This window comes from Barbus barbus, assembly GCF_936440315.1.
Source record: "Barbus barbus genome assembly, chromosome: 27".
NCBI classification, from domain to species: domain Eukaryota; kingdom Metazoa; phylum Chordata; class Actinopteri; order Cypriniformes; family Cyprinidae; genus Barbus; species Barbus barbus.
This window is the reverse complement of record NC_136755.1, coordinates 26,706,809-26,727,075: the sequence shown is the minus strand read 5'-3', so window position 1 is coordinate 26,727,075 and position 20,267 is coordinate 26,706,809. Positions and strand designations below refer to the sequence as shown.

Here is a 20,267-nt window from a genome sequence, read left to right as displayed (position 1 = left end):
AAAGATTGTTTCTGTAAGAGCTAAATATGCTGGAGGTTCAATGGGTGAAGTACTGTTCTATTTAAGATTCGGATGAAATCTTGAATCCTTTACTGGTGCATTTTGTGTTTCTGCACTGGTCAAGGACCCATTCTGCTTTTTAAAACAGCATAACATCAAAATTGACCCAATTATTCCATTAAGATTTTTTCTTGGTTCATTGTGAATGTTTCATCACTGCATGTTAAAGGGATAGTTCACCCAAAAGTACACTGTAAAAAAAAAAAAGTTGAGCCAACTTAAAATTTTAAGGCAACCAGCTTCAGCAGATTTTTGAGTTTTTTTTTTTTTTTTTTTTTACGGTGCAGTTCCAAACCTGTATGAATGTATTTGTTCTGCTGAACACAAATGAAGATATTCTGAAGAATGTGGGAAACAGCAGTTCTGGGGCACCATAGACTTCCATAGTATTTTTTTTTCCTACTATGAAAGTCAATGGTGCCCCAAAACAGCCTGGCTACAAACTTTCTTCAAAATATCTTCCTTTGTGTTCAGCAGAACAAAGAAATTCATACAGATTTGGAACTACTTGAGGGTGAGTAAATGATGATGATGATGAAAAATGACCATTTTTGGGAAAACTATCCCTTTAAAATATCTTTGTTTTGTTTTGTACTTTTCAGCAGTCGATAAACCATAAACCTTTGATCTCAGCTTTTCCATCTATATTTTTACATCAGTATAAACAAACATAAACAAAATATAGATCAAGCATATAGGGAGATTAAATTATTTTGTTTTGGAAAAAATAAGAATAAAAAAATATTATTATAAAGACATTATTATTATTTTATCTCCCAATTCCCAAATATTGTTCCTGTTTTTTACTGCACATTTTTATATGCCAGCATATTTGAGCAAATAACTAACTCGGGTCATAAAGTTCATAAACTTTTAATAAGTTCTTATTGAGCTGGACTGGTTGAAGTCAAGCCTGTCTGTGTTCAGTCAGCTGACTCTAATACGAGCTTTAATTGGGCAGATTTGTCTGAAGGTTTGAAGAGAGTAGGATATGATGTGCCATTATATATATATATATATATATATATATATATATATATATATATATATATATAAGTTGTCCTCAAGTCAGGGAGAAACAATAACCAAGACTTAATGAGAAATAAAACTAATAGTCCTAATTATATTTCAGATTATCTCCTGTAAAGTAATATTATTCTGTAATCTAGTGCAGTACTTACATCTCTCTTGCCAAATTAGTTTTGTGATATCTAGATATCATTATTTATTAAATAAGTAAATGAATATGTTATTTGTTCACTTAGCTTTTTAAGGTATTCATTTTAATTAGATTTGATCTAATATTAGATGTTGGATTATGATCTGAGAAATTAGTTTTTGTTAGAATGAATAGATTTTAATGTTCTGATCTTTAATAAGAAGCACGAGTGTGTTTTTTAGTTTGAGCAATTATAAATGAAACAGTATGAAGTTAATGTTATCAATGTTTTAATTTTTTATTTAATTTTTTATATGTAATGATCAAGCATATTTAAATGCTCTGAGTTTGTGTACAATTTAACAATTTGTGGATTTTCATGGAAACCACATTGAGATCCTTAGATATTTCTAATTGAATGATATAGGGCCTTAAAAAAATGATTTTGAAGTGATATTAAGATATCTTTAATGCATCTTAAGTTACAGGCATGGAGACTTTGGGGGAAAAAAATGAGAAGTACTTTTTCCTTTTTATTATTATATTGGCATATAATGCAAAATGGATGGCTGAAGTCAACAGATTCTACTTATGGACCAATTTCTGTGTTAAAATAATATAATGATGCTGCCAGTTTTCTAAAGTCAGTTATTTGGCTCCAAATCTCTGGTGAACATAATCATTTTGACCCCTTCTACAAACTAGTGCATTAATATTCATCCATCCATGGCATTTAAAATGTTGGCTTTTTTCTTCATTTATGTATTTCTTTCACCTAAAAAAAAAAAAATTAGCTGTGGAGCTCTGGTAACACAAAATGATTGTGTTAGAAAAACCAGCAGGCTCCTTCATGACAGTCACAGTGAGTGTGTTTGTGATGACATCATACGTGTGCATGCTTGTTTGAACTGACAGTCACTCATTCACACACACACACCACATTAAGGGCACTGAATTTGTGACACATTGTGCATTTTGGGTTTTTGCACTCTTTCCACTTCTGTTGTGAAGTGTGTGTGTGTGTTGGTGTGACAAACTACGCTCAACTTCTTCATTACCCACATAATTCAAACAAAAGCTTGTTGCTGTAGCAACAAGCCTCTAAGTGCTTCCTCCATGATGAATGGCCACTTTTCCCTTTTTACTTTGTGTGTGTGTGTGTGTGTGTGCATACTGCATATTTCCCTTTCCCGGAGTCTCAAGATGCGACCGAATCTTTCCACTGTAACTCTGTTTCAAAACCTCTATATGTCTATATAGCCAATATTTAAAGGCATCGTGGAAAATAAATCCAACAGACAGCAAAGTAAGTACAATTATGCTGCCTACTAAGAAACCTTGTTTAGGCCATTGCGTGCATTCATCACAGAGATTGCAATTCCAGAATCTGCAGCAAGCTCTGTGAAAAAGAAATTCAAGATGACAGACAAAACAAGGGACAAAAATGTTGAGTATTTGGGTGTAATATTATCTAAAACTATAATATATGAATGAATGAATGAATAGCTGGCTCTGCAGCGTCCATTCCTGGATGTCTATAGCTATTTTTAAATTAAATAATAAAAATATAAAGACGATATAGTTTTTAAAATGATAATTTTTAAGAAATTAATATTTAAAAAAAAAAAAAAGTTATATTATCACAATTAAAAATAATTTTTTTTTTATGCACATCACTATTAGAATGTTGAGAAACGTACACATATAATTTTGAATTTGTGAGAATGGACTCTTGCAGACGGAGGGATTTAATAACCTGCCATCTTTTCTGTGGGATAATCTGAGAGATTGTGTCGTTTTGAATGTATAAAATTATAATTTCAATTTCAATGACACAGTGAGTTAATGTGATGTTGAAATGCTGGGTGGGGTGATGCGGCGCTGCTGTGGCGCAGTGATGCTGTGTCTGCCGGTAACCGCAGGTTACGGGGAGGCGCTCTATTAATAGCTCAGTGTTTCTGCTGCTGGAGTCACGGGAGAGAACACGTGTGTGAGCTAAATATAACCCTCTCTCTCTCGCTCTCCTCTCTGAACAGACAGTCAGTGACACTTTCCAACTGCAGCAAAATGCCTTTATCGCATAAATGCTATATCTGTATCTTTCTCTTGCTGAATATATATAATGAATAGATAGATCAAATGTTTATTCAATATATATTGAAAATTGATGAAACTGAAATCGATGTACTGCTGTAATTGCATATAAATGGCTCATGTGTCGCACAGGATTGCATGTCTTTACCATTTATTTAATTCTAGCTATTTTCAAGCGTAGGATTATACTTTTTCCTTTCTGTGTGTGTGTGTGTGTGTGTGTGTGTGTGATTTTTGTCCTTCAACCATTAGAGGTCTGTTTCAGTCGTGCTTTGTCTTCTCTCTCTCTCTAATTTTTGTTTTTTCCTTTGTAGTGCTCATGCATAGAATGATAACACCCTCTGTCTGACCGAGTCCAGATGCATTGATACTGACAGCTAATGATGAAGAACAGGGATTTGTGTGTTTGTTTCTTTGCACCTGCACATGTGTGTTGTGTGGTTTTACCTTTGCATATTGTGTACATCGATTATGAAACATTTAGAAAAAAAACTGCATTAAAATGCTGTATTATTCTTCATATTATAATAAGATGGACACATGTTAAACAAAAACCATCTTTGTATATTAGGTTAAAAAAATCAGGTCATATTGTTTAGAAAAAAACATTGTAATTGTCCTAAATACAAATTTCATTTTAGTTATGCAAAGTGTCATTTGAAATATAATTTTACATTACAATTCTGTGGAACATTAGCTTTAGGCATGAGTCACACTGGTTGGCTGGTTCACTTGACATCCAACTGACTAATTGGTTAGTGAGATTGACTAGTTTATTTTTTTATTTTTTTTTAAGTTTAACATTTTTAGTAGCAGTGTTTTAATTGGCCTGCTGACAGTGTGCTCTGTATGCTAACTGAAACATTAGCTTTTAACTGACAGGCGGTTTTCATGATAAAACTTTCTCTGAGAAGAAGCATCTTTAAATTCACCAGTTTAAATTTGGTTTATTGCCAAAATAGTAACTGCTGAATTGAGATTTCTCATTGGAGTGTCTATAAGAGGATCTTTCTCTCTCTCGTTCTCTGTTGTGAGATGTGCCTCACATCTCAAATCTCTCTTCTCATTTCTGTGAGTTTTTCTGAGCGCTGTTCATGTTTAGCAGATCACATCTCAGACGCTGCATTATCATGTCTCAGCTTCTCCTTTCACCTGTGTGTTGTTTTACAGGATCAGTTTACACGTGAATCAGATCACATTTACTGACACGTCCATCAGTGTCAAGCTCAAGACACCTGCAGCCTCTTCCCTGACATTAACCTCTCATCTCATAAGCATCAGCTGACTAAACATCATGACTGACAACAAACAGAGAGGAGGGAACTAAAAAGACTAGGGAGGAGGAATGAAAAAAGGAAAGAAGACAGAACAAAAAGAAGAAAGAAAGAAAAGGAAGGAATGACGAACTAAAGGGAATATAAGAAGAGAACAGAGAGGAAGAAATGAAGGAATAATGGTAGGAAGGAAGATGAGAAAGAGGAAGGATGGAAGGTAGAATAGAAAGAGGAATGATGAAAAGAACAACAAAGGACAGATGGAAGGTAGAAGTACAGAGGAAGGAAATATAGAAAGAAGGAATGAATGATGGAAGAACAGAGAAAAGGATGGACGGAATGAAGAGTTAAAAATGATGGATGGAAGTGTAGCAGAGGAAAGCGACTGACGCTAGAGGCCGTGGCCTTTAGCCTCCTCGTTAGAGCGCCCGCCTCCCACGCCGGAGACCGCGGTTCGAATCCCGCTCGGAGCGAGGCGAAGTAGAACCGGTTACATTTGGTGCCGTGACCCGGATGGGAGTGAGGTTTAGGGGGGTGAGTGTAGCAGAGGCCAGCGGGTAAGTGCTGTGCAGGTTAAACCTCACTCCCTGATCTCAAGTGGCACTCTAGCGACTGACGCTAGAGGCCGTGGCCTTTAGCCTCCTTGTTAAGAGCGCCCGCCTCCCACGCCGGAGACCGAACAAAAGAACAAACAAATGAAACGAAACAGATCTGGAGGATAAGATTGACTAAATGAAAACAAACAAGTGAATGAATAAAACACTGGCAGAACGAAATAATGAAAAGAACAGGCAACTAAAATAAACCTAAAGAATGACAAAGATAAATGAATAATGTCAAAGTGACAAACAAACATATAAAAAAACAAAAGCAAGCAAGCAGGCAGGCAGGAGAGTTTAGAGGAAGCAGTAGATGGAGCTTCACTGATGCCGTGTTTCATCTGCTGCTATCTGATGCTTCAGTGTCAGGAGTCCAGCCTCAAGAAGAGCGGGGGACATAATTATTCCGTCCTGCACGCCGGCCAGAACGCCACAGACTGTTTGTGTTTTCCTTAATGCGTGTGTGATGAATTATGTATCAGTGTCTGCAGGGATCTCGGCCTGTTGTCTTCTGTGGACTGGATGGATGAATGAAGGAAGGATGTGTGTGCAGTCAGATCTCTCCATTAGCGCTGTTTGCTCAGCCAAGCTTCACTATTACTCTTGTAGTTTTACAAAATCTCTATTCGCAAGTCACATGCCTTAATAATGTGCTCAGAGAAGAAAAGAAAATATCAGTCAGTAAAGTCCATTTCTTTTTCTCTCCTAAACACATGGCATGAATATGATCTATGATCTATCCTAAACACATGGCATGAATATGATCTATCGATCTATCTGTGTGTGTGTGTGTGTGTGTGTGTGTGCTTGTTTGTTTATTTATTTAATTTATAATACAGCTATAGACATTTTAATGTGGCCTCTGTTAACAAGTGCCAGCAATTAAAAACCACCCAGAAGCCTTTATCAGTCACTTATGTAAGCGTAATACATATAATATTAATATGTAATTTAAAGAAATAGTTTAATTTAGCTCAAAGGGAATCATTTATGATTTTACAGGGATTTGAACAGAATCAGTGTTACGGCGATTCACTGAACGAGTCATATAACAAACTCCGTACCGGATATTAAAATCCAAAATATAGTGAAAACACTATTAAACAGCATTGTAACTAGATCGGCAGATTAAGACATTAACTTGTGAGCAGAAAACACAAGATACTTCTCTTTTCAATATAAGTCCGATTTTATTTATATAAACCTAAGACATAAACTCATCTAACACATGAACACAAGCATTCACACATTCACACGTTACAGAAAGAGAGAACGTGAGGAAAGGATGAGTTTAAGAGAATGAAAATGTGAAATTCCAAGTTTATAGCAATATGTTCAATTGCATAGACCTGAACAACCTTCAATCACTTATTAACCCTCGCTTTGAGTTTCTCAATGAGGCTAAGATTTATATTAAAGTCACCAATTCAGAACTTGGAGGCGTTACTTGCTTGCTCTGCCTGTGTTACGGGGTTGTCATTGCAGACAGGGGGTTTCCCGAAGTGTCTGATTGGTTGAGAGTTCAGTAGTCTTTGAAGTGACGTCTTGGGCGTTGGCTGAGGATGCGGAGTTGGTCTGGTCGAAGTTTGAAGCGAGTGCAGTCGGAGCTGGACTTTGTAGCAAACTTACATTAGAACACGAAACTCCACGGAAAGAAAAGAAACTAAAGTAAAAGAATAAAATTAAAAGGATGTAACGAGACTAAGTTGTTTTCCTTCTCATTATGGCACGTGGGCCAGAAGAGAAGAAGAGAGAGAGAGAGAGAGAGAGTGTAAGGCAAGTGTAAGAGAGCGCAGCAAGAGAGCGTAAAGAGAGCGCGGCAAGAGAGAGGGAGGAGAAAGCAGGACAAGAGTTTTAAACTCGGCTTTCAGACCGTCCCATCTGGATGTCTTGAGCAATTAGATAGGCTATTATCTTAGCTAGGGGTGTTCTTTACATCATAAATCAGCTTGTTATCAGTCACATGGTCCGAATTTTACAGGCCCTTGCAAAGTATACTCTTGTCCATGATTTCTAATAACAAGACTATGATGCATTTGACAAAGAATTGATTGGAAGAAACATTTAAAGTATGAATTTTCACACTCATACATACTAAACAAGCCTTTGAATCCATCAGTATTCAATAATGATTAAAAGACATACATATTATTTGATTAAACATGATATGTGGTTTACAAACATAATATGGGGTTCTGCATAAAAATGTCCTTTTAGGATGATTTTATGTGCATATGGAAAATAAAGTCCTTGTGTAGTTCTAAGGAGAACGAAGACATGTTCTTTAGACAAAATTCGGTCTGTCTTCTATGTGTGGATACCCGCCCAAGAGAGAGTTATCTTCTATCACAGGCTTACATGTGATCATCAGTCTTGATTACTTGCAGCAAATTTGATAGTCTCCTTCTTGAATTGGAATTATCAATAAGTGTTCTTTTGTCTCAGTGTTGCAAGCTGTTTCGTGAAAGAGGCTTGCTAGTTAGGAGCCAGGAATCCGATTTATGGCGTTGTCCTGTTACAGCTTTGAGGCCTCTCTGCATTCCAGCTCCTCAGGTTTCAATGTTCTGATCGCATCTTCACTTTGACTGATTCAGTCTCTGATATCCTACACTTAGCAACACTCTATTAACCCTCTGGAACTCCCTAGATTGCTGTTGCGTTTTGCACATGTGAGCACCTCTCGTGTGTTCTTCAAAAATATGTAAAACCGTATTGTATTATTTTGCATTCTAACTGTATTCCTTATCATTTCCATGCTACACGCTCAAACGACTAATGTTGTGCTCTTTTGTAAGGTCACAGCTTTCATCTTAGCATATTTTCTGTCTGGTATCTGTAGATTTTCTCTTCTCCAAAGATGCTGCGATATGACTCTAGGCCTAAGAGTATCTCCCAACAGCCCCCCAGAGGGTCTTATCTCCTTCATTAATCCATCCCTCTATCGCTCTTTCTGTCTCTCCCGCTTTGTCTTTCTCTCAGCTCGCTGATAACGCAGAACATTGAAATGTCAAGGATATTTTATTGCCGTTTATATGAGCCTGAAGTGGTTTTGTGAGCTTGTGCACATGTCCTTGGCATTTTTTGTGTACTGTTTCTGACAAGCCTTTTATGATGATGGATTTTGTTGTCGGTTCCTGAACATTGTGTATACAAACGAAATCTGTTGTTTGAAGGATTTATTTCTGAGCATGTCATCCTCTGTGAAACAAATGGATATTTCCTGTGGATCTGAAGGACAGCACTTCACTTGACCTTTGTGTGCTTCTGTGTCTGTGCAGGATGGCCATTCAGGTGGATAAGTTTGATTTTGACAGCATGCCCGTGACAGACCATGATGCACTGCGACTGGCTACAGTACACTGGGCATCCACTGGACCATCATATCCTTTACTAAAGCCAGCTGTCTTGATAACACTACCCCTAACTTGTTCTTCTTGATACTACAGTGAAACTGAGAAAGTAATTTGAGAAACTCAACTTAATAAAAGCAGTGTTTTTAAGGGCATTCAATTATTAAGACAATACCTTAATCATGGTAAAATCACTGAAACACACAGTCTTGCCCTGCACAAGCTCATTGAAAAAACATGCTTCTATCTACATTTCTGCTAAACACAAAAAAACTACCTATTCATATGAATCGTTGCAGTTTCCAGTTGAAATGAACACTAGAGGCAGTAAAACTGACAACTTTTGTTTAGTATGATTTACAGCGCCAGCGTTTTGATTAAGAAAGCCTTATTTCGCACAGTTCATTGCACAATGTTGTTCTAAACAATTTTACATGCTGTGACATTTGAAAATTGATACCTTTGAATGTTAGTATCACACATACAGCTTCATACGTGTATGGGCTTTCTAACTCAGTAGGTTTGCTTTTGCCGATACTGGACATTTGAATTCTGAACCGTCGCAATATGTGTCTGTACCAGCGTAATTAAAATGTGTCAGGGTCACGTATTGAACACACATTTTAACGCCACTCACTGGACATTTCACTTTGAAACTGCCATGAAACTTGCAGTAAAGTGTAAGATATCGGTGCAGCAGAAATACCATCTGAAACACATATTTCCAATGAGCTTGGTTTGGTCTTGCCTGGCATATTGTATTTTTATATATTTTTTACTGTAAAATGATTACAGTGTCTTATGCATAATATATAATATTTAGTTATTTCCCTTTTTAGTAGTTTTTACAATACATATTATTCCAAAGTAGGTCTAAAATGGTATCATCAACAATATGATAAATTATACAGATGTTTACAGAATTAAATGTACTGTCAAGACTAGGGGTAGCACGGTACATGTATTCGTACCGAACCCTCACGGTACAGACATCTCCGTTCGGTGCATGAGGCCTTACGACGAATACAAGCATTTCACCCCCAATCCAGAATGGGGCGCCCACAGTAATGCAACGCTGTTTGATAACCACCAGCAGAAGAACAACGAATGCCATGTAGCGCCATACGTATCCCCTCTAGCCTTAACCATGAGTTGCGCACTTGAAAACAAATCCCACTAGACAATGACCATGTGCTGATTCTGAACGCGTCTCTCACATAGACTTACAAAGAAGTATACTTTAAAGGCTTGCGCACTCAACTGTTTACGAAATGGAGCTTTGTGCTCGTGTATCCTACCTCTCTCATTCGGCACAAATCCAAACTGTTCCCTTCAACTGTTTCCTTATACCAGCAGAATCAACTTTAAACACTTATTGTCTTATTAATAATCACTGTATAAAGGTCTGCTTTTGTTTGTGTACACTCACAATGAAAACACAACAGATTTTATATATATATAACATGTAATAATAGTTAGTATTTTCACATCTAGGTGGAAAAAATTGTAATTTGCACTACTGTGTTCAAAATAAATGAAAAGAAGCAGAGCACAGTAGATTTCTTTTTTTTTCCTGTTGTTCTGAAATTGTATCGAACCGTGACCCCCGAACCGAGGTACGTACCAAACCGTGACATCTGTGTACCGTGCCACCCTAGTAAAGACTATAATAAACAGTTATCTGTATATTTCATTAGCCTAAACATAGGCTGATTTTATTTTATTTTACCTAAACAGACAAACAATTCCTGATGAGAGACTCCTGATGAAGGTCGTGTGACCGAAACGTTGTGTTAATTAATAAATATTACTTTTTTGCAAGTTACGATAGTGTGCGGGAATTGTTTGTCTGTTGAGGCGATCCACCTGGTTGGTCCTTTGTCCTACGCACCTATTACTTGCAGGTGTGCGATGGAGTTTGATCACTAATTTTATTTTACCTAGAAACTCTCTAGAATACCCTTGCATGGTGGAAGCAAAGTATGATAAACTATACAGATATTTCATATTTAAATAATATAATAATAATTATGATTAAACATACAATTTTATTAGCAAATTAATAAATAATAAACAGTTATTTGGCTATATATTGTAAGTAATATAGTTCATTAGCCTAACAGTGGGATGATTATTTTAAAAAGTAATAGAAAAAAAAAAGTAATTTTATTTTACTCTCTTATATTGTTATTTTTGTATTTTAGGACCATTTTATTTTATTTTATTTTATTTTGTCATCATTCATACAGAAAAAAATGGTTTTAAATTGTTGTTTATTGAAACTTAAAACTTTCAGTTTTATAATGAACAATAAGCCATGTCAGTCTGTGTTGAATTCACCTTAGTTAGACAGCATTAGTGCCTTAAAGGGGTCATATGACGTTGCTAAAAAGAACAATATTTTGTGTATTTGGTGTAATGCAATGTGTTTATGTGGTTTAAAGTTCAAAAAACACATTATTTTCCACATATTGTACATTGTTGCTCCTCTATGCTCCGCCTTTCTGAAACGCGTCGATTTTTACAAAGCTCATTGTTCTGAGAAGCGAGGCGTTCTCTGATTGGCCAGCTATCCAGTGCGTTGTGATTGACCGGACACTTCAAGCATGTGATGGAAATGTTAAGCCCCTCACCGTATTGTGATGGCGTTTCCTAACGCCGACGAGACTAAAACAATAAAACCCATTACAATCGAAGCATTTGTTGCATCCAGTGGGGACATAATTACTGATTATAATGACTTATACTGTCTTTTTACGCATTGTGTTGCATCGCGCCGCGTAAACATTACCATGTCTGCATTTGTGATCGGAGAAACAACAAACAAGCACTACTCTACACAGCTCAAAACTGGCGTTTGAATCGTTAGTAGCAGAAACGTACTTACAGGCTGTCGGAAGCGCCAGACTATCTTTGCAAAGTTGGAATTGCCCCACTTTATAGAAACAGCATTTGTGCAAGCCTGCATTGAAGGCTACTCTCCTGCCAGATTCAGGAACTAGTCCTCTGTAAAATGCACTGCACACACTCGCTTATTTCCTCTGGAACAGTGTTGTAAATGCAACTTAACCACTGATTTCTATTTTTGTCCTCTTTTGGAAGCCCTTAAGTACTTTCACTTTCACAACGAAACACAGCGTCTCCACGACATGTCGCCGGCAGCAACAACAATACTACAGCGATAATAAAAATCACGCCCTCTTTCATTGTGTAAACATTTGCGCGGTATTATGAAAATCTCCCCACATCGTGACGTAGACATGTGGGGGCGTGTTTGAATGAGCCGTTTTAGGAGGCGTGGCAGAGTCTTAACTTTTATAAAGAATATCTCTTTGAGTTTAAGACTTTAGTCTTAGCAGCTTCAGGGATCTTATCTATGCATGAACAGCTTGTAACACTCCAAAGAGAAAGGAAAACTTGAAATCGCATCATATGACCCCTTTGACTGTAAGCTCATCCAATCAGATTTTAGTCATAGCTGTCTGTTGCTGTTCTACGTTGTTGGAGCTTTGGCTTTGGAGTACAGTATATAGGTGATGTAATGTGTTACGGATATTTTGTGTGTCCCAGCTGTGAGGATGACCGTTTGACAGCATCTGTTTCTAACAGCTGGACATACTGGAGGAGACACTTCAGGTTTACACTGAGCTTGATGCACTGACATATGGCTCAAACTTATGGCGCTTGTGTGTGTGTGTGTGCACATTACATGTACTTAGCTATAGTTTGAGGACAAATTTGTCCTAAGAAGTGAATCTGAGAGAACCTCCCTTTGGGCACATATTGACATGTCTTCAACTGAAAAAAACAAAAAAAGTTAAATAAATAATATTTTACATGTAGTTTAGGGCTCAGATTTGAATTTAGTAATTTGATTTATGCTGAAATCCTTAGAAATCTATGGTGTAGTTATGAAAATGGCTTTAGGCTTCTATCCACCAAATTGCCAAAATCCCAGCGGCCAATCAGAAGCTCAGGTTTCTTACGCATCATCCAGTGGTGTTCATCATCTCCTGTTTATTTCAGGAGACTGACACCCTGACACGAGCTCTGAACGTCCCTCATTTTAATAGCGTTTAAACGCCCCCATGATCTCAAGCACTTGTTCTCTTCACGAGTCGCTTGCCACTGTGGAGGTTCAATGACACTTACAAAATAATAAACAAGAGATAAAGTCCCAAGCGGCGATGTGCATGGCATCAGCATGACTGATTGGATGTGTAGAAACATAGGCGTTCTTGGACGGGTAAATTCACAATGATATGAAGAGAAAGATGGGAACAGTAACAGATAGGTTTGTGTTCAGAGCTGGCCTGCCCAAGTTCATACTGAGCCTGCGGGTCAGAGATGCCATCATTCCAGTCAACCAACCATAAACACAAATATGGATATATTATAAAGAGGGATGTCTCTGCATAGTCTGTCAATAATTACTGAAACGTGAGGTCACTTACTAGCGTTCGTGTCATGTGAATCCTTTTTATTTGTCTCCCTCAGGCCATCCAAGATGTAGATGTGTTTGTTCCTTCATCTGAATAAAAATGTAGCATTACATCACTTGCTTACCAATGGACCCTCTGCAGTGAATGGGTGCCGTCAGAATGAGAGTCCAAACAGCTGATAAAAACATCACGATAAAATGTTGCCGTCTATACTGCCATGCAAAGGCAAAAGACCGTAACTTCGATTTTGGTCGAAAATGAGATATTGATATTTTTGGGACATTCAAGACATCCTTTATCATGTGCATGAGTATCTTGAGTCAATTTCAGTGTTTTTCTGAGAAAATAATGGATGGTCTCAACCGTAACGTCGAAAAGCCCCAGAGACACCAAGGCAGAACACTGTATAACACCAGTTACGGCTCTTTCACTTTGTTTGGAACACTCAAATTGCGTTACGGCGTTCTAACTTTAACTGCACGTCAAAATGAAGGTAGGGTTACGGCTTGGAGTTATACGAGTTATGTTCTGCCTTTATTTTTTACTGTCCATTAACGTCTGCCGCATTAAACTACAAACGAATAAGGTCGCGATCTACCAAACACCTCCATATAACAAAGCACTGTAAAGACTAAATACCTTGGCAGCAATACGTAAACGTGAATAACTTTTAAAGATTTTTTTTTTTTTTTTAAATGCAGATTATACACCAGACTGTCACTCCTAGTTGGACGTGTGTGGACTTTTTTTTTTACAGTCTGTGGTGTGGACTCAAATGCCGTAGCATGTAGCATGATCAATCATAAAATCAGTAGCCTATAACAGTTCGCAATTAAATCCATATCCTACCTTTTCTTGTAACTGGAAAAAATCAATCCATAGAGATGAACGTCGTCGGAGATGTTTAGTCCACAAGCATTCTGAGCATTATTCCTGCTTGCTGGCATTCACTATGCAATAGCCTAAATGAGATAGCCCATTGTAGCAAATTATAAGCTCAAAAGGGAATTGTATATAAATAAATACAATTAATTATGATTAATTACAATTATTTATATCGGCTGACAGTAATAACTGTAGCAGAATTAAATTGCCATCAACTGATCTATCCGTCCAGCGAACATTCAGTGCAAGTTTATATCAACTCTAAGAAAGGATATTTCCTTGACCACAGAAAATACTTTCCTATTAATGCATTAGAGCATGTAGCGAGGGTCAAAATCGTAAAGAGACATTTAATTTGCAAGGCAGAACCAGAAATTCATGTAATTTGTGCACACAACTTTTATTAACTAAACACTAACGCGAACTAGTCTAACAAACAAACAAACAATCACTCATACATGGGGAATGGGCAAATGAGAGTTGAAGGATGAAACCATCAGGAAACCAGAGAATGAAGCTATGAAAAGAGTCAGTTAACCACCTGAATAAAACCATCAGCGCCATTTATAATGGGGTCTATAGTTTATACTAAACCTCTGTTTCGTTTAGTTAAATGTACGATACTTGCAATGCCTTTGGTCGTTGAACGAGTGTCCGGCTGGTCCTGAAGGTTTGGTGGTGTTGGAGTTCTTCAAGTTCTTCCAGGTTTGAAGGGTGATGAACTCCAAAAGATAGAAAGGGAAAAAGAGCTAAGAACGAGATCTGCTGAGATCTGAGGATTCTTGGTTGAATGGAAAGTCAAGGCCGTAAGGCCTGACACAAAAACTTAAGGGTCCAGAAGAGTTCTAGCTCACATCCTCCTCATCCTCTTAGGATCTAACAGAACCGCAGACTGCAGGGGCGTCACTGATGTGAGAGCTTTATCTGCTATAGAGGTCACACCTCTGGGGTGTCAAATCGCCAATGGAGTCCTGAATTTTTGGAGGGAAAGTTTTATGACTCTTTGTCTCTGAACATGGTAATTTGCATAGGTAATTCGCCTTGTTTAATGCACAAACTACTAAAGATTCTTAGGACACTAATATGTTGCATAGGTATCAACATGTAATGTTCACACTCGATTAGATCATCCGAAGACGAATTGATAGAGACTAAACATGGTACAGCTAAAGTGATATTAACTAGTGATCTATCATAAGCATGCATAAAACAGTATACAATGCACAAAAACATATACAAGAAAAGTAATATATGCTTGTTCATTTAAAGAAAGGTTTTTCTATGAATTAATTAGAGAAGAGTCAATTTTTATGGCATAATGTCTTTTTCCTAAGGGGAAATGAAGTGAGTTGCTCTGCCCGCATTCCTTTGAGCAATAAAACAAGTGTTATCAGATGGGTTGCCATGGAACCAGAGGCCTGTTCTGCCTTTCTTAGTGGCATTATTGTTCTGAACGCTTGCGGGAAAAACATGATAAAGGTCAGTAGGGTAGAGAATCATAGGACATTCTGATCAAATGTGCATCGGTTTTCAGTATAGCAGTTTTGGGTGATACCGATAGGACACGTTTTCCTTGACCAAATGTGCACTCGTCCCTTCAGCGTCACGGAGAGGCCAGCGTGGAGGGCGTCCTCAACCAGCTCATACTAGAACATCTGCAGCTGGCTCCTCTACAGTGGGGTAAGAACACTCTCCTCTCTCTGTCCCCGGCTTCATGAATACAGATATTCAAATATATTCAGACTCAGAGGTTATTTGTCTCCGGAGGTGGATGTAGGATTGGTCTCTGTTCGTGTTTCTTATTTGCATTTGTAATCAAGGAGAAATGTCCCTCACCGTGTGTGTTGGAGGCCGTTCGTGCAGGACAAGGTTTTTGTGTTCTTTGTGCTGTTTTATAATTGTTGGTCTATGTAGGCATAAGGCATGCATAAGATGGACATGTTTTACGGTTTTCATTAGAGCTGCTTTTTAAAGTGATTTTTTTAAAATGTTTCTCGAAAAATGTTTATTCTCTTTTTAATTTTAATTTTTTTTGAAGCCATATATGTGAATGACCACTTTCCACTTTTCCACCAAAAAACTACTTTTGAGAACATATTTTAGTGTAATTTAATGCAGTTTTTATGCTATCACAAGCTGATTTGATGTCATGGTCACAACTTGTTTTAATATATAACAAATAAAATTCTTAACAGGCAGTTATCACATGAAACACAGTAAGAAAGGTACTTCAGCTTGTCACTGGGGCAGTAACCTCAGTAGTGAACACATTTGCACCTTACCTAATTTGGTAAAAAATAAAAGATAGAAAATGAGTATTATATGTATGTACATATGTATGAAAAATAATTAAAACAAGTGAAATGGTGTATATTTATACACATTTTTGGGGGGACCTATGATAGCCCCCCCCCCCCCCCCCCCCCCCGGGATTCTTTGATAAATAAAAACGTTAAAAAGGACAGTGTTTATTCAAAATAGAAATTTTGTGTTACATTATACACTACTATTCAAAAGTTTGGGATTAGTACATTTTTTCTTTCTTTTCATTTTTTTAAGTAATATATGAACATGAATAAAAAACTAAGCAGCACAACAGTTCCAACGCTGATAATAAATGAGTATATTAAGGTAGACAGGTTATAACGTTTTTATCTAGATGTTTAGGCAGATGCAGAGCCAATGTTTCCAGTCCTTTCTTTTGTGTTAAAACTGAGTTAGATTGGAAAGTGAAAAGTGTGTGTGTGATCACTGTGTGGATTCTTTGCAAAGCATCGTGGGAGTTGTCTGAGAGTTGGAGCGGCATGTCTTGGCCTGGATCATCGGTAGGTTCCTCTGTGACAGTATGTGTGATGTAACCCGTTCTTTCTCTGTCTGTCTCTCGATGGCACTCAGAGATCAAAGCTCAAACTTGTGTCTATATTTATGTGTAAGCACCCTCTCTGCTTCTGGATCTGCAGTCGTGCCTCTTCACTTTTCTTCTCGTTGTCTGGGGGTCACCAGCCATTAATAACTCTTCGCACGATCATTAAGCAAAACTTGTTACTAAACACAATTTAAACCATGCATTATGTTGCAGTTTATATAAAGGTTAAAGCCAGTTTTTACTTGCATTTGGTTTTTATTGAGTGTTATTTCTGAACCCTGCACACACGCATATAGTAATATCAGAGACGCTCAAACACACAAGAGCAGCAGAAGAGCCATTAAAATTCTTTCCCATCAGCAGCGGCATTTATTTAGCTATTAAATACGGTCAGCGCTCTTTAATACTTTAATGGACCTATCAGAAGTCCCTCTCTCATGCATTTATCAGAGATATGAACACTGCAGGACTCTTGATTTAAAGCCCATCTGATCTTCAGAAAGTCTGACAGCTCTTTCTGCACCTGCTTGTCTTCCAGTCCAGAAACTCTCATATACATTGAGATCTGCGGTTAAAAACTCCACAGTGCTGTTTGAACTAAATTAATCTGCTCTGAAGGCTGATACGTCGCTTGTCTTAAATTGACATATATTACGAGTAGACCTTTGCATAGGTCATTGCATTTTAGATGGTGTATTATTAAAAAGTAAAGACAAAAACTTTGTCAAACTTTTAAAGCCTGCTGTTTCTAGAACTTTGCTGTGGCTCATATGGTTATGGTTCTCTAATTCTTTCATTTATTTAAATCTCAACCCCTCTGAACTCAGATCAGACAGTCTTGCTATAACTGCATTAATAAATCATAGTCCTGATAATCATAGTCATCACAGCTGTAAAATCACACTGATGTGACAGAGATGATAATAACAATCCATAGTCTATTGTTCCTGACAGATAAATGCCTATCCTCTTAAAAAAAATAAAAACTTTCATCATCATCATTTATAAACAAAATTTGATTTGACTTTTTACTCAAATCGGTCTCTCACTCTATTTATTTATTTATTCCCAAAACAATTCCTCCACTCCTTATGTATTATAATTTATAATGAAAAGTATTACAAATTACAAAAGTATTTTTACCAATGGTTTTAGGCCTTGGATCCAATTGTTTCTGATTAAATATAATAAATATTGCACTTTATAGTTTTTTTTTTATTAATTATTTTATTAAATATTTATCTATTTATTATTATTTATTTTTTGTCTTTGTTAAATAGGATAGAGGCAGAAAGCAATGAGGAACAGGACCTCAAGCTTATTTTTGGATGGGTGGATGGATAGATTATCTTAATTATTTGTTAAATCATGATGAGTGCTTGATGGCATTGTGTCAAGTAAGAGCATGTATTATTTTCAAAGAGCCACTAATAAAAGCCCTGAAACACTTTAATCAGCGAGCTTCAGGATGTTTAATGCTTTGTAAAAGCTTGATGCCTTTAGTGTTGAATACTTTTGGAATCTCATCAGCACAGCGAGAGTGTCGATTAGTGTGTTAGAGCTGTATTTCTGGATTTGAATCTATTTGCTGTAGGTAAAGACAGGTACTCTGCGGCATTCTGCGTTGCCATGGGAACCGGACAGGATTCAGATGGTTCTGTTCATTTGCACGGCACCGTCCGTTTCAGCTGCTGATTTATGCCTCTGTGTGTGTCTGTACCTGTAAATGTTTGGATGCTTGTTTGTTACACAGTTCCTAAGAAATCAGCAGATTGTGGAGTGTGCAGACACTCATGGGCTCCTATAGATTACTATTACTCTAGGCTGCACTATCCTAGAGGTCATTGGCTGCTCTGTATTTGGGTAGTTGACACTAAATATTTTACGACACATGCGTTTTGCTAATTCTTTTATAATTATTCATCATATTTTATAAGCTCATACTAATTGAGCATCTACATGGAATATTTGTGCCTTTAAATATTTGAGTTCACAATGCAGGACCATTTAAAATTAATTAGTGAAGGCAAAATGGCAATTAGAAGTGGTGAATAGATTTCCACTTAAACTAAATATTTTGACATTTATAAAAATAAATAAATATGTATTTGCTAAAATGGTCTATAAACACATTATGCATTATTATTATTACCCACTTTTTTGTGTAGCTCATTCCCTGTCTTGCGTTTCATTGGTTGCTGTGTGCTGCATCCTACGTTTCATTGGCTGCTGTGTGACCTGTCTTAATTTCATTGGTTGCTATGCGCACAATCCTGTATTTCATTGGTTGCTGTGTGCTACAACATGTTTCATTAGCTGGTGTGTGACCCGTCCTGCATTTCATTAGCTGATATGTGCTATGTCCTGCATGTCATTGGCTGCTGTGTGACCTGTCATGTGTTTCATTGGTTGAATATGTGCTTCTCTTTCTTTCTTTCTTTCTTTCTTGAGAAAGGTCAGAGTGTGCAGTCAAGGATTAATGATGTTCACATTTAAATCTACATCCTTTTCACAAATGAGTTTGAGTTCATGGTATTTGTATATGACTGCAGTGTACTGCATTTCGACTGCATTCTCCTACGGTTTTGACATAATTTTGACAAAATTAGATGCTACCAGCAACTTTGTGTACACTTTATAATGTTAATAAATGCTTGTAAATGTGTGTGTACTTGAGGGGAACAGCTAATCTGGCTCAACACAATACAGGTGTGTTTGATCCTTGTAGTTCTATTCTGTTGGCGTGGCACAGAATTATCACATTTTTTTCACGCTGTACAATTCCTAAACAAGCTCTTTTGAGCTGTAGGATTAAAAAAGTAGCTCATTCAGTACAGCTTGTTCCTTTCTGATGTTTTTAAATGGGAAGCCGTTATTGCATTTCTCTATCTGATAATCAGTGACATGTCTCATCCAATCAGCATCTCTGCAATCCTTCATCCATTGTGATGTAACAATAGGTCCCTGTCCAATCGTGCACTCCCATTGTTTGACTGTGCCCCGTGTGTAGCAGACTTCAATAGAGTCGTATTGCACGTCTGTATTAGTGTGGTCAGCAGGTCTTTTGAGTGAAAGGGTTTCTGCTCACTGGTGTGTGAAATCATTAGGTCGTCTGTGCAGACGTACATACATGATAATTACGCTGCGGAGGCCTTATTTGCTCTCAGCAGGTGGTGATTAAAGCTTCTAAACCAGAAGGCAACCAACGTAATGGAAGAACAACACAAAATTTAGTCAACTGATACCCATCCTAGAGTTCTTCTCCTGTCCCTCCGTATCTTTATTTCATTTTATTTTATTATTTGTTTTGTTTAGTTATCTATTTTATTTTATATGAATTAGTTATATTTTATTTGATTGTTTTTATATGTATTTTATTAATTATATTTGTATTATTATTATGTTTGTTTTTTTTGTCTGCAGTGAGAAGATAAATGATCAATAATTTTGATTTCCAGGCTTGGAAAAGTCATTGTTCACTGTAAAAAATGATCCTGATTTTAACGGTAAAAAACTGTGAAAATGCTACGGTAAAAAC

At 37.0% G+C, this 20,267-nt stretch overlaps 1 pseudogene across 1 annotated transcript in view; it reads left to right on the top strand.

The window, feature by feature from the left end:
- LOC306847470 (trafficking protein particle complex subunit 9-like) overlaps positions 1-20,267 on the top strand; it is a 226,550-nt pseudogene that overhangs the window by 145,699 nt on the left and 60,584 nt on the right. The window contains exons 14-15 of the transcript in view: positions 8,465-8,540; positions 15,444-15,543. The product of the transcript in view is annotated as a trafficking protein particle complex subunit 9-like (transcript). The remainder of the gene's footprint in view (positions 1-8,464; positions 8,541-15,443; positions 15,544-20,267) is intronic.